We start from the raw sequence: 12072 nt of genomic DNA, 5'->3' as shown, positions 1-12072 counted from the left end.
ATCTGAAGGAAAAGTGGAGCTCAGAGAGCTGACATAAGTTAAGAACAAAGGGGGACCGAGAACAGTTCCCTGTGGAACGTTAGAGGAGATGAAGTGAGCTCTTGCCAAAATACTTTAAAAGTTTGCAGAGGTCAGCAGGATTAAAGTGTGTCCAGGACGTCAAGTTGATGAAGCGTTGAGGTGATTTATGGTGTCAAGAGCTTCAGAAAGTTGAAGGAGAACGAAGACAGAAGACTGCCCTGCAGCTGTGTGAAGGGATTTAGCAACAAACTCGGGGTGGGGTGGGGGGGGGGGGCTGTTTCTGGGGAGCCACTTCTAAAAGCAGCCAGGTTGACGTCAAGGTTATTTAGTGTGAGAATATTTGAAATGTGTTTAAATATGCTGCTCGTTCCAGGGTTTGAGTCTAATATAAAAGACGGTTTTATCATTCTTTAAGAGTGAGGGCAACTGCCATTGTAAAAATGTTTAAGGAAGCGCTAGACCAGCAACATAAAATAATTGTCTTATTGCAAAGATTAGAAAATGTGCCTAAAATTAACTCTATAAAACTCTTTGTATTTTATTTAATATACTCTGGTACTCCTATCTCATTAGCATAATCAAAATTTTCCTTTGAAAACCCATTGAATATAACTTGGTCCATATTTCTGCTCTGTAGTTCACCATCAGTCCACAAGGGGCAGTAAAAGGGTTTTTCATGCTCATGTCAAAATGGCTGCCTCCATGGAAGTTTTGGCGGGAAAAAGTTTAGCTAATTTTTCCAAACTTTATGGTGAGAATAACTCATCTATTGTTATTAATTTTTAGTTTATTGATAAAAACCTTTTCAAAGTTTAAAAATTTGATGCAACGTATAGGAAGCAATGATAACCAATGACTATTTATCCCTTTAACAACAACAACAAAAAAAGTCTATAGCAGTTAGCGTAGAATGGCTCCAATGAATAATTACATTTCTTATATATATATATATATATATATATATATATATATATAAAGAAAAAAAGAATATTTACATTTCAGATGGCCCAGGAATATCCATCCTGACTGATGCCACACACACATGCAGACACACACCAGCGTAGTGGGCGGACTACAGAGCGGGGGTGGGGTTTGGTGTCTAAAAACACAATCAACGAGAGAGGTAGAGAGCAGTTGGCGAGAAGTCAAAGTGGACGATGTCAAATTAATTGTAGAAACTAAATAACCATAGCTGAGCAGAAGCACCTGTTGACCGTTGCGAAAAAATATGTGTTTGGTGTGAACCGGAGGTGAAGCGGATACCACTCATGGAATGTACGCATCCGGTGTGAACCCGGTGTGAGAAGTCGAGGGTTTAAATCTAGATAGGTTGCACTCTTAAAGATCCATTCTGATGAAATTTGTTTTTTTAAGCATGTTCTTGTGGTATTTTTCTGATGACGGAGAACATGTATAAAAAAAAAATAACATTAAGTATTTCTATATTCGAATTTGGTGTGAATAAAGAGAAGTTGAAAAAAATACAGTTGGAAAAAAGACCTAGAGAACACGCTGACGAGGAAACAGACTCTCACCAACGTAGAGGAAAGGGGGGCCGGGGTTGTATTTCTAAAGAACTGCTGCCACTCTACAGAAACTATGTCCAAGAAAACAACACAAGTTTATAGATTTTGGCTAAAAGTGTCAAAATCATGATTAAAAGGCAACTGGGAACTCTTTTACAACAGATAAAAAATATTTTACTCTTAAACTCAGCGCCTCCCTGCTTGACAACCAGTATTTGAGGTGACTCAGGTGTTGGATTTTAGAGGGTTAAACCACCAAAATAAATGGTTCCTAAAGGCTCAGATAAGACAGGAGCACAAAAAAACTTTAAATTGTGTATTTTCCAAAATAGATTTACAGATTTTGATTCAAATTTGAATTTTGGGCAACACTTCAGATGAGGTACTGTAAAACAGTCAATTTTGACAAAGATAGTTAATACATTTGATTCACTTGTAAGGAGTTTATTAATATGGCCTTTGCAGACAATGGCCTCACTTTAGATATTAATGGATCTCACTAAGTATGTTAATAAAGCTTATTCGGCTTATTGTGCTAATAAATGTCTTACTAACACCTTATAAGCAAATTCTCCAAAACTCCAAAACAGTAGTCGCACTCTTGAGCTTCTGAGCCACTTGTAGATGAAATCCCTGAGAGGAAGCCCAGAGCCAAATTCAAACGAAGGCCCATTTCCTGCATCTGCTGGACATCCGTTGTTTGAGCCCGCTTTTAACAAGACCAAACGCCACTTCTGCCTCCCAAATTACACACCCATGAAATGGGAGCACCCTCTCTTTAAGGGTTCCTCCCAGTTGGATATCCGAGTTGATTAGATCGGGACTCACCCTCTTTGCTCACTGGATTACTCTCCGTGTCCTCACAGGTCGTGCAGAAGACACCATATCAGATGACACATTCCCAAACTTGTAGTCAAGCATGGGAGAGCGAGTCAGGTGAGACGGCACCGTCTGGCCTCACACTTACCTCCCTGCTCCTGTCAGCTCTGACCCATAGACATTCAACCTGTGCAGCAATATTTACATGTAACTCTGTTTATGAGTTCATAAAAATACACAAAAAGTAGGAAAGGATTACTATATCCAAGATTAGACAGAATACAAGTCTGCAGCAATAAAAGTATTTATATGGCCCAAAATTACGACACAGTTGTCTCAATGGGTTCCACACCATTAATTGTCCAAAAACATAAAATTACTCATAAAATAAAAGCAATAGCTGATTGCTAAACTAAACAGACTGAGATAAAACTGATCATCCCTCCCTTTAGACCCTCTTTCTTGGTAAGGAAAAACTCCTAAAAATAAAACAGATTCCGAGGGAAAAAAAAAAAGAAAACCTCAGAGTTATCTACATGAAAGAGGGATCGTCTCCCAGGACGGACAGCCGATGTACCAGGACTGTTAAAGAAGAATTAGCTTATCTAACTATACAACTACATGTTTGAATAGTGTAGCAGATGGGCTTCATCAGAATGGAAATGGACAGCTGGGAGCACGAGAAGAGCCAGAGGTGAGGTCCACTGCTAAGGACAGGAGCACAGACGAGCCACCTGGAATATCTCATGGGACAACACATGAATGTCACTGCACCAAACAGACCGAGAACTAAATGAAAAATAAATGATAAAGAACACCTCAGAATGTGACTTTGTTTCAATGTAAAGCATTTCTCTCAACACTTTTTGGAACAGAATAGACTAAAAAGGTATCTTGTGTAGAATGGTGTTTACATTGGACTGTCCCTACCCGATAGCCCACGTTCACCACCACCAGTTGGAAGAGTCTTGGTGCAATATATCAAAGCGGTGCAAATTTCACAAATCTTTCTCCAGACTTTTTCTTTCACAGCTCTATTCCGATATATGAAAAATATAGTAAGATATAATTCCATTTGGGCACAAACTACAATTATTCATTTCTCTTCCATTAACAATTTCAAACCATTAGCTTCAAGATAATGAAATAAAGAGGCCGCCATCTATACGTCACTACCAAATCCAAGTCCCTGATTGGTCAAAGTTCATCTGGTTTAACTTTTAACACTTTCAATGGTCACGATTTGTACATAGAGCCTGAAAACGGTCATAGAAACCTGTGTAACATATGCATGCGAGAGTTTTGAAAGCAGAAACCCAAAACCCGTGTTTAGCGTTTACGTAGACTTTTCCTTAAAAGTGGTTGCTCGAAGGTGCAGAGGCTTGTGTGAACGTAGCTTTATGCACTAATGTGGTAAAGTCCAGGTTTAGTAACCATCACACAATGGCCCACAACAATTAGCCAAAAAGGGTGTGGCTTGTGATTGGGATTACAATCCCTACTTCACGTGATGAAGCCTGATAGCAGCTATCTTACAGTTGGAGACAAAAACCTCACACACACCTTTCATGTTAATGATTTAAAAGGAAGTCTGTAGCTGTAAGTCATCCATTTCCCACAAGCACCCAGCTCTCCGTGTGCATCCATGTGTTTGAGATCTGCTTGGAGAGTAAACAAAAGTGTTTGTGATGTTTATCGTTTTTGGCCCGAAGTTTTACCATCCAGGATGGAGAAGAATGGCTGGACCGACCCTTGAGGCACAACGCTGATTAGTGACAGATTCTTTAGAAACAAAAGACCAGATCCAAAGACGGAGAACACAGTTGTTTGAAAGCTGAGAACCTCTCTGCAGCTTATTCTCCATATTTCTGATGTTTTTTTTTCCCACTGATTAAAACCATCCTCCAGCTCCAGCTTATGCGCAAACATTCCTCACATTAAGCAGGAATTAGGAGCTATAAGGAAGATATATTTTCACATTTCTATCTATGCTATCTAAATTTATGACTCAGACTCACTAAATCAGTTCAGAGTTTCACACCAAACGGCCACCGGGACATTCTATTTTGAAATTTGACACAAGTACGAAGGTATTTTATGCTTGTGCGGTGGTCCGTGTCACTGGGTGGCTGCTTCTTAGTGTCACAGGCCATCACCTTCAACCTGGATTAACTCTCCTTGAAAGAGCCAGAACAATGACCCAGACTGAGCCCTTGTGCTGTGAGATTGATCAAACTTTGTCCAAATTAGCGTGTGATGATATTTTCCCCCTTCTTGGGTCCAATCAGGCTCTAAAAATTTCCAGGATGGTGAACGATATGGTTTGGGGTAACAAATGAGCTTTTAAAGCTATTAAAGACCCACTTCGATCATCTTTTGATCTATTTTATTTAAATTGGTCTTTCAGTTACATTTTTTTGTAAACGGTCATTTTCTAGGACATAGTTGCTGCAGAGCGGTAGTAGTTCATTAGAAATTTACCTCTGAGTTATGGGTGGGATCATTGGTGCAGAGCAACCCCGCCCCCTTACCCCTTCCATTGCTGAGAGCTCCCTGTTTACTAGTGCGATTCGGCGATATATCGCGATATATCGTTTGACCATACTTGTATCGATTTAAAATGCTGACAAGATGACATTTAGTTATTTATGAGCTTCCTTCATTTTGGTTTTCCACCTAAACCTCCAGCCACTAGTTGGCAGCATAGCTTTGAGGAGCTCTACACCAAACCAAAAACAAAATCTCCCTGAAGCAGCTTGTGTTAAATAAAAAGAATTTTACCTTTTTATTACAATGAAAAATGTATTCATCTTCAGGTAGAGTTTTTTTCTTCATGATAAAAAAATGTTCTAATTCAGTCTTGGGATTTATTGCCATAAGTATCGTATCTTGAGACACGCATCGGGATACGTATCCTATCTCCAGGCTCTTGTCAATACACACCTATATTCACATTCTACTAGTACAACAGTACAAATTTAGAGATAAAAAATTACAATAATCTTTGACTCAAAATTCTTGCTCAACAAAAGATATTAAAAATAATTGTATCTTTTGCTTTTTGTCCAAACACGGTTAGAGAACAGAAAAAAAAAAAAACCTGTCAGAGGAGATCTGATTTTTAAGGCAGAGGAGTCGAGGGCAGCAGGTTTCATTCCCCCAGCAGATGTTTAAGTCCATCTTCCTCATCGGGTCAATACAACCCTGCAACTTTTGAAGTATGACTGAAGCATTTCATGTGAAGACTGAACAGGTTGAGGTTGAGGTAATAATCGGATTTTGTGTTCAGGACTCACAATGTTTTTAAACTCTTTACCATAATATAAAAATTTGTATAATCTGTTTCATTAAATATTACTGCAGATATCTGTAGTTTTAAAGAGTCACTCAAACAAAAAATGAATTTTTGGCATTTTTAACATGTTACGGTGGTATTTTTCTAATGATGGTGTACATATATAAAGAAAATTAGCCTCAAAATTCCATTTGAGTGTTTCTTACCCAAATCGTTGTGAGTCAGCATTCAAAAAAATGGCGTTTGAGAAAGATTGTATATTAAGGGTGTCCCGATCCGATCACGTGATCAGAAATCCGGCCCGATCACGTGGTTGATGACTCAATTGAAATTGGACTTTGTCCTCCGATCAGGTTTGGATATTTCATTTATTCTTATTATGATCAGCACTTTTTATTTCAATCTTATTTTTCCGGATAAATACTCCACCAGAAGTCTGCATGTCATGAACAGATCACAAAATGTTATTCCCGGAAAAGGAAGCAGCTCAAGCAGGAGGCTAACGTGAACAATTCAGTCAAGCTAGCTAGATGATAACAAATTCAGACTTTCGGGATCAATAACTCTTTTAAAAACGCTTTAAACTGAGAGCAGGTGTCTATTGGTTTGTCCTAACACAAAAATAACAACCTCTAAAGGCATTTCAACAGCAAAAGTTTTTGTTTCTTTTAATGTGAAGCTCTTCATGCTGCAGACAGATGGCTTAACAGCAGCTGCTAACTGCTACATGCTAGCGCCGTGATTTAACTCCTTAGGACCTGAGCTGTCCTTTGATATGCCTGTTTGATTTATCTGACAGAGAAATGAAAGTTCTGAAAATTAACTACTGTGATAATAAAACCGAAAATGTGATGTCTTCAGAACTTAAAAAGAAGCACATAATCTTAAAAAACAAACAAACAAAAAACGAATAAATGAAAACTAATAATCATAAGAGCTATTCATGAGCACTCATCAAATTTTATGCTAAAACAAAGTCATCATTTATTTTTAAGAATTCTAAATGAGGACAGGAATCACATTTGGTCAAAAATGTTCAAAAGTTCTAAAGATGTTAAAGCTAAAGTCACTAAACACATCACATGACTAATTATCACTTATATAACAAGAAAATAGTATTTTTTTCCTTGTTTATATTTTCTCTATTGTTACTTGTTTATTAAAGCTACTTCACAAAAGTCTTACATTTAAGTTTGAAATGATAAAAGAAGGTTAATGAAATATAAATAAGGGACAACACAAATCTGTTTATTTAATTTGTTCATGTTTTAAATGTGTACAAAAGTATCGGATCGGGACTCAGTATCGGCAAATCCACAAAATCAGAATCGGATCAGGCCCAAAAAACCCTGATCGGGACATCCCTATTGTATATGTATGTGGAAAATACACTGGGTGGGCCACAAGCTCCCTGCTCTGCTCCATTCTGATGAATCCACTTGTTCATCTTTGTTTTCCTCTTCTGAGCTGGCATCTGGTTTAAAAGTCTACGTCATTTTTGTTGCACCGGTAATGTTAGGTTGGGATGGTGAGGGGCTATAAGCTAGCTAATGATATTAATGTGCTTTAGTCAAAATATGGAAGCAGCGTTAAAACAAAAATCAACATAATTACATTCTTTTCTGTATATTTTATCTGTTTTTGTTGTTTTGTGCAGTAACCTTCAGCAACCAAAATAGAAGGACCAACACCCATGTGGAACAAGAACCGGGTGCGGTAACAAACGCAGAATTCAGGTGCTCTGTACAATTAAGGCGCCTATCTGGAAACAAAGTAGGGAAAAAATAGGAAAACCTCCAGCTCCAGTAGAAAGCCCAAAGAGAACAAAAAAAACATAAAAACTTAAAAAAAAAAAAAAAAGCTGTAACAGCCACCAAAAATAAAATAAAATATATATCCTTCACTGGCTTCTTCTGGAATGAATAACAAAGCTAACCTTTGGATGTGCCAAAAAAAAAAAAAACATCTTTCTTCCAAAAATCCGAATGAAAACATTTCCTTTTTTGCCCCTCACTGAGTAAAAATCTCGCCATAGCCACAATTTTGTAAAGTTTGTGTAGTTTAATATCATATTTACCTGTGAGTTCCCCCCAAAGCTTTGATTTCTTGTCTGCAGCTCTGCTTCCCTGTTTACCTTTGAAAAAACTGAAGAAAATCTAGAAGTTATGGCAGACAAAGAGGCTCCATTTTCCAACTAAATGATGAAGAAATAACCACTTGATGTACGGACCTGCCAGACCTGATGTAGCGCTCCAACACGCTTTCTTGTCTTCTTTATGCCTTCATTGCTGAGAGGTTGAAAAGGGCAAAGAAGACGAAAGAAGGAGGAGAAAAGGCGCCGCTTTTTGTCTGTTAGATGTTCTCTTGGTTTTTCCATGGTAAGGCCAGATGTTCTGCTACCTTAGACGTCATAAAATTTTAAAATGAAATTAACGTTAAAACCGGCAAACATCACCAAACATGGGGTCACTGTAGGTACTCATGAAAAGTCCAAGGAATGGAGACACCAGTGAGAAAGAGGAGACACCAAGGGCATGATGAAGAATGAGCAAAAAAAGGGGGGAGCTTGAAAGTGTCTGGGACAGATTATCCTCGGAAGGCAATCAATCTTCCGTGGGATTTGGAGGGCCTGAACAGATTCACGCATGCACAGACACTCATATGTCCACATGCAAACAAATACATCGGGAGCTCACCTCTCTTAACCCTGTCTGTCATTTTTTAGTCTCCACTCCCTGTCTGCAGCTATCACTCCGTGAGCAATTGCTTTTTTTCTCCATACACCTTTTTAATTTTCTCAATTGTCGATAATAGTTTTGTTCCTCAAGGTGTGCTCTTAAGACTAAGGGTTCCCGCTGCACATGTGGCTGCAATTTCTGAGTTATAAGTGCGGGAGAGACACGAGAAAGGAGAAACGCAGATGTCCTTCCTTGTTCTGTTTTGGGGCAACAGGAGGTTGCACTTATTTAAGTGGGAATTGCAAAAAAAATCAGACTCATATGTAGACGACTCATTCATGATCAGTAGACACTGGTAGAGCATTTGTAACAACTGTCCTTATGGGGTATATACGGGTGAAAAATGGGCAAACTTGTACGGGTCATGCAGGTGGCCCATGCGAAAATTAGTCAACACAAAAAGAGAGGTTGAGGTACTACAATGCTGCAGCTTGCCAGGATTTTTCACTTATTCAAACTTTTTGTTTCGCCGATCGCCTCCCAACATGTTAACATCAATCGACCACCGGCTACGCTGGCCGTTTTGGTCCAATTATTCCGGTTTTGGAGCAAATCATATTCAGGCTTAGAAATCTCAGAGCGAATCAAAGTTCAGTCCGATTGGGAGACCCCTCAAAGGATGGGTCCGAGAACGGTTCCTGGTAGAGGACCAGGATTTGTTTGTGCGTATTCAGACTAAAACTTTCAGGGGAAACAAACTCAACCAGATGTGTCCAGTATGAACATACCCTTAAACATCCCATACTGGTTCCCAGTAATGACTAGAGTTCAGCGTTAGGGCACTATACAACAGCATTACCTGAACATCAACTGTGTGCAACTCGGATCCCCCTCACAAATACTTTGTTACACTTACCACTTTGTAAGTACAATGGTCCGTTCCATTTTCCTGACAACCCTACAAGCCCCGGGAACTACTACCCATCACAGGGCTGGGCAGCCCAATAAAAGTTCAACCCCGCATGGATGGATGTGACTAATGCCTAAGTCAATACTGCCTTAGCAAGTTGATATGGGCTTTCTGCCAGTGACAAATGGGCAAACCTATTTGGGACTCACAGGTGGCCCTTACAAAATATCAAAGTCGTAGTCCGATTGGTGAGCCAGCAAGGCAAGGGGTCACCAACCTTGTTCCTAGAGAGCTACTGCCCTGCTCGTGTTGCCACTAACCCCGCTTCAGTAATTGCTGATTAGCTTGATTGAGGTAGCCCAGTTTCTGATTGATCCAGGTGACCAATGATTACTGAAGAAGAGTAGCAGCTCACAAGGAGCAGGGTTGGAGACCAGTTCCACGGAGAAACATGTCTCAGGAGTATTTGTGCGCAGTCCATAAGGAGCCAGTACATGCACCATACTAACAACTAGAGAGCACCATGAGGACATTGTACAACTGTTCATCATAAGTGTGTGTAACTTACATTAGTCTTAGGAATACTTTCCGATATACTTGCCACACATATGACAATTGTAAATTTTTTTTCAGAACATCTCTTAAGGTGGCCATACAAGCCACAAGGGAACTGCATGCTATCCTAGATATGTTGACGTTGGGAGTGGGGTCATCTGGACCCCACAAGACTGCTCGCTGAACTTTTTTCATAAATGATTTTTAATTTTCACTGGTGTCCATGGCAGACATAAAATCCAGTCCACCTTCGTCCACATTTGTCATAGGAGGAATAACACGAAAATGTACGGTTGGGGTCATCTGGACCCCACAAGATAGCACAAGGGTTATGATGTGGCCTCTTCTATCTACGACATTCCATTGGAGAAGCTTGGAGAATCCCCTCTGAGTCAACCCCCGTAAGGCTCAAACCGTGGCATCCTGGCTGAATTTCTCTGTACATTTATCACTCTGCAGTCAAAACGTCCTTTTTTTTCCCCCTTCAAATCTAAGACCTATTCATCAGATTTTGGCTTTAAATGTCATTAAGGGCGTTGGTAATCCATTTCTCCCACACATATTGCGTCAAAAGGTCAAACATCGGTCTTTCAAGCACTTTCGTCTGAAAGACAAGGCAGGTTTAGGTCCAACAAGGCAGATGTTAATGAGGCAAGAAGCCACCTCAGCAGGTGAGACAAGTTCCAACCTTACAGCCATCACATGCCAAGACAGGTTTTAAAACAAAACAACTTGACATGTGAAATTTTGGGGGGAAAAAAATTATCTCGAGATGAGTGATAATGGTTGGAGATTTTTTTTTTTGTTTTTAGCTTTTTTCCCTGAATGACAGATGAAATAGGCTCCAGCCTGCCTGAAATCCTCGCGGCATCTCGACTTGGCTTCTTATTACATAAGTCGTGATGCTTTCATGTCTAATGATGTAAACATTTTGAATTTAAAGATGAGGTGCATTCAGTATATTAAACTTTCTCAAGATAATTCCTTCCCTTCAGTAATTAATTTCTTTTGTCAAAATGTGATCATGTCGTAAATAAAACCCATAAACGTTGAAATAAAGCCTAAATCTCTTGGATAAAACATGTCTTTTTACTATCTGGGTGATCTACTTCCAAAGGGATCCAGGAGTGCCTGGCAGGATCCAGAGAATGATAAATTTTGTCTGATCATGAGACTCGTGCGCTTTGATGTGTCTTTTTAGAGATGCAATCGAAAACATTGACTTCATCATTTTTGTTTAAAATGTTTGCACAAAAAAAGAAGAAATATGTAGCCAGTTGGTCCTTGACTTTCATGTGTATTTCCAGATGTATAAAGATCATTGTTTCCCCTTCTCGGTCTGAAGACCGTCTTCAGCAAGACGGCTCGCATACTCGGAGGCAGACACACAGATGCAATCGTGCTTTCTGTTCAGCTGCCAAGGTTTATAGGTGCCCTGAATCTGCCAGATCTTTATCAATTTTTTGCAAACTCTGGACGAACGAGCGCCGAACTCTCTCATCTGCGGCTCGCCCTGGGTGGACGCCGTAGTGTTTGTCCTCAGCTTGAGGACAAACAACTTTCAGCACATCACGCCGCACGCTCCTCTGTCTTTGGCAGAGACGCACAAACACACCCACCCACTCGCGGATACTGCGGTCTTCTGTCTCTGATTGATAAGATGTCTGCCGAGAGGTCTATCTGATCATTTCAGCATGTTCTGCTGGCGGTTCTCTTGAGCTTCTAGTGTTTCCTCTTTTGTTCTTTATTAAACTTCCACTTTTTGGCTGTGTTTGAAACATTAAAAAAAAGAGTAACTTGAAAACGAGATGTGTGAAAGTTTGAGAAATACTCTCCACAGCGGGGGTTTGGCCTTAAAGAAGGCCTCAAGAGCCTAACACAACATGATGAATGTTTGTACATCTTTATTACAATAATAAATCACCTTTTTGGAATGCAGTTATTCCATCCTTCACAATGAACAGCTAAATTTAAATGTCAGATGTCACTACCATATTTTCCGCACTATAAGGCTCACCTAAAAGCTGTAGCTTTTTTTTGTTTAAATCAACAATGCGCCATATAATCCGGAACATTTTATAGATTAATTAAATCTGGTTGTGTTCACTGATGTCGAAGTGACTTTGGGAGGTAAACGGCGCCGAGTCAAAATGTTTGGCTGGGTGTTATTGTGAACACACTAACAGCAATGAAGTAATGGTGTTGGCCTGTGTGTTTTTTAATGTTACAAACAAGTTTGGGAGTTAGCATATTCATGACGTTTGTTTT

General features: G+C 39.6%; 1 long non-coding RNA gene across 2 annotated transcripts in view; it reads right to left on the bottom strand.

The window, feature by feature from the left end:
- Window positions 1–7211: 7211 nt before the first annotated feature.
- Window positions 7212–12072, bottom strand: part of LOC112158481 — a 91734-nt gene continuing 86873 nt past the window's right edge. Inside the window, exons 4-5 of one of the 2 annotated variants that reach the window (XR_004947164.1) lie at window positions 7892–8061; window positions 7212–7806 (exon numbers count right to left, since the gene is read on the bottom strand). This is a non-coding gene — a long non-coding RNA (uncharacterized LOC112158481). Of the gene's footprint in view, window positions 8062–12072 lie in introns of both variants that reach the window. The other variant, XR_002921320.2, reaches the window with a different exon arrangement.

Source organism: Oryzias melastigma, linkage group LG23, assembly GCF_002922805.2.
Source record: "Oryzias melastigma strain HK-1 linkage group LG23, ASM292280v2, whole genome shotgun sequence".
Lineage (NCBI taxonomy): Eukaryota > Metazoa > Chordata > Actinopteri > Beloniformes > Adrianichthyidae > Oryzias > Oryzias melastigma.
The sequence above is the reverse complement of the archived record's forward strand: the minus strand, read 5'-3'. Positions and strand labels throughout refer to the sequence as shown.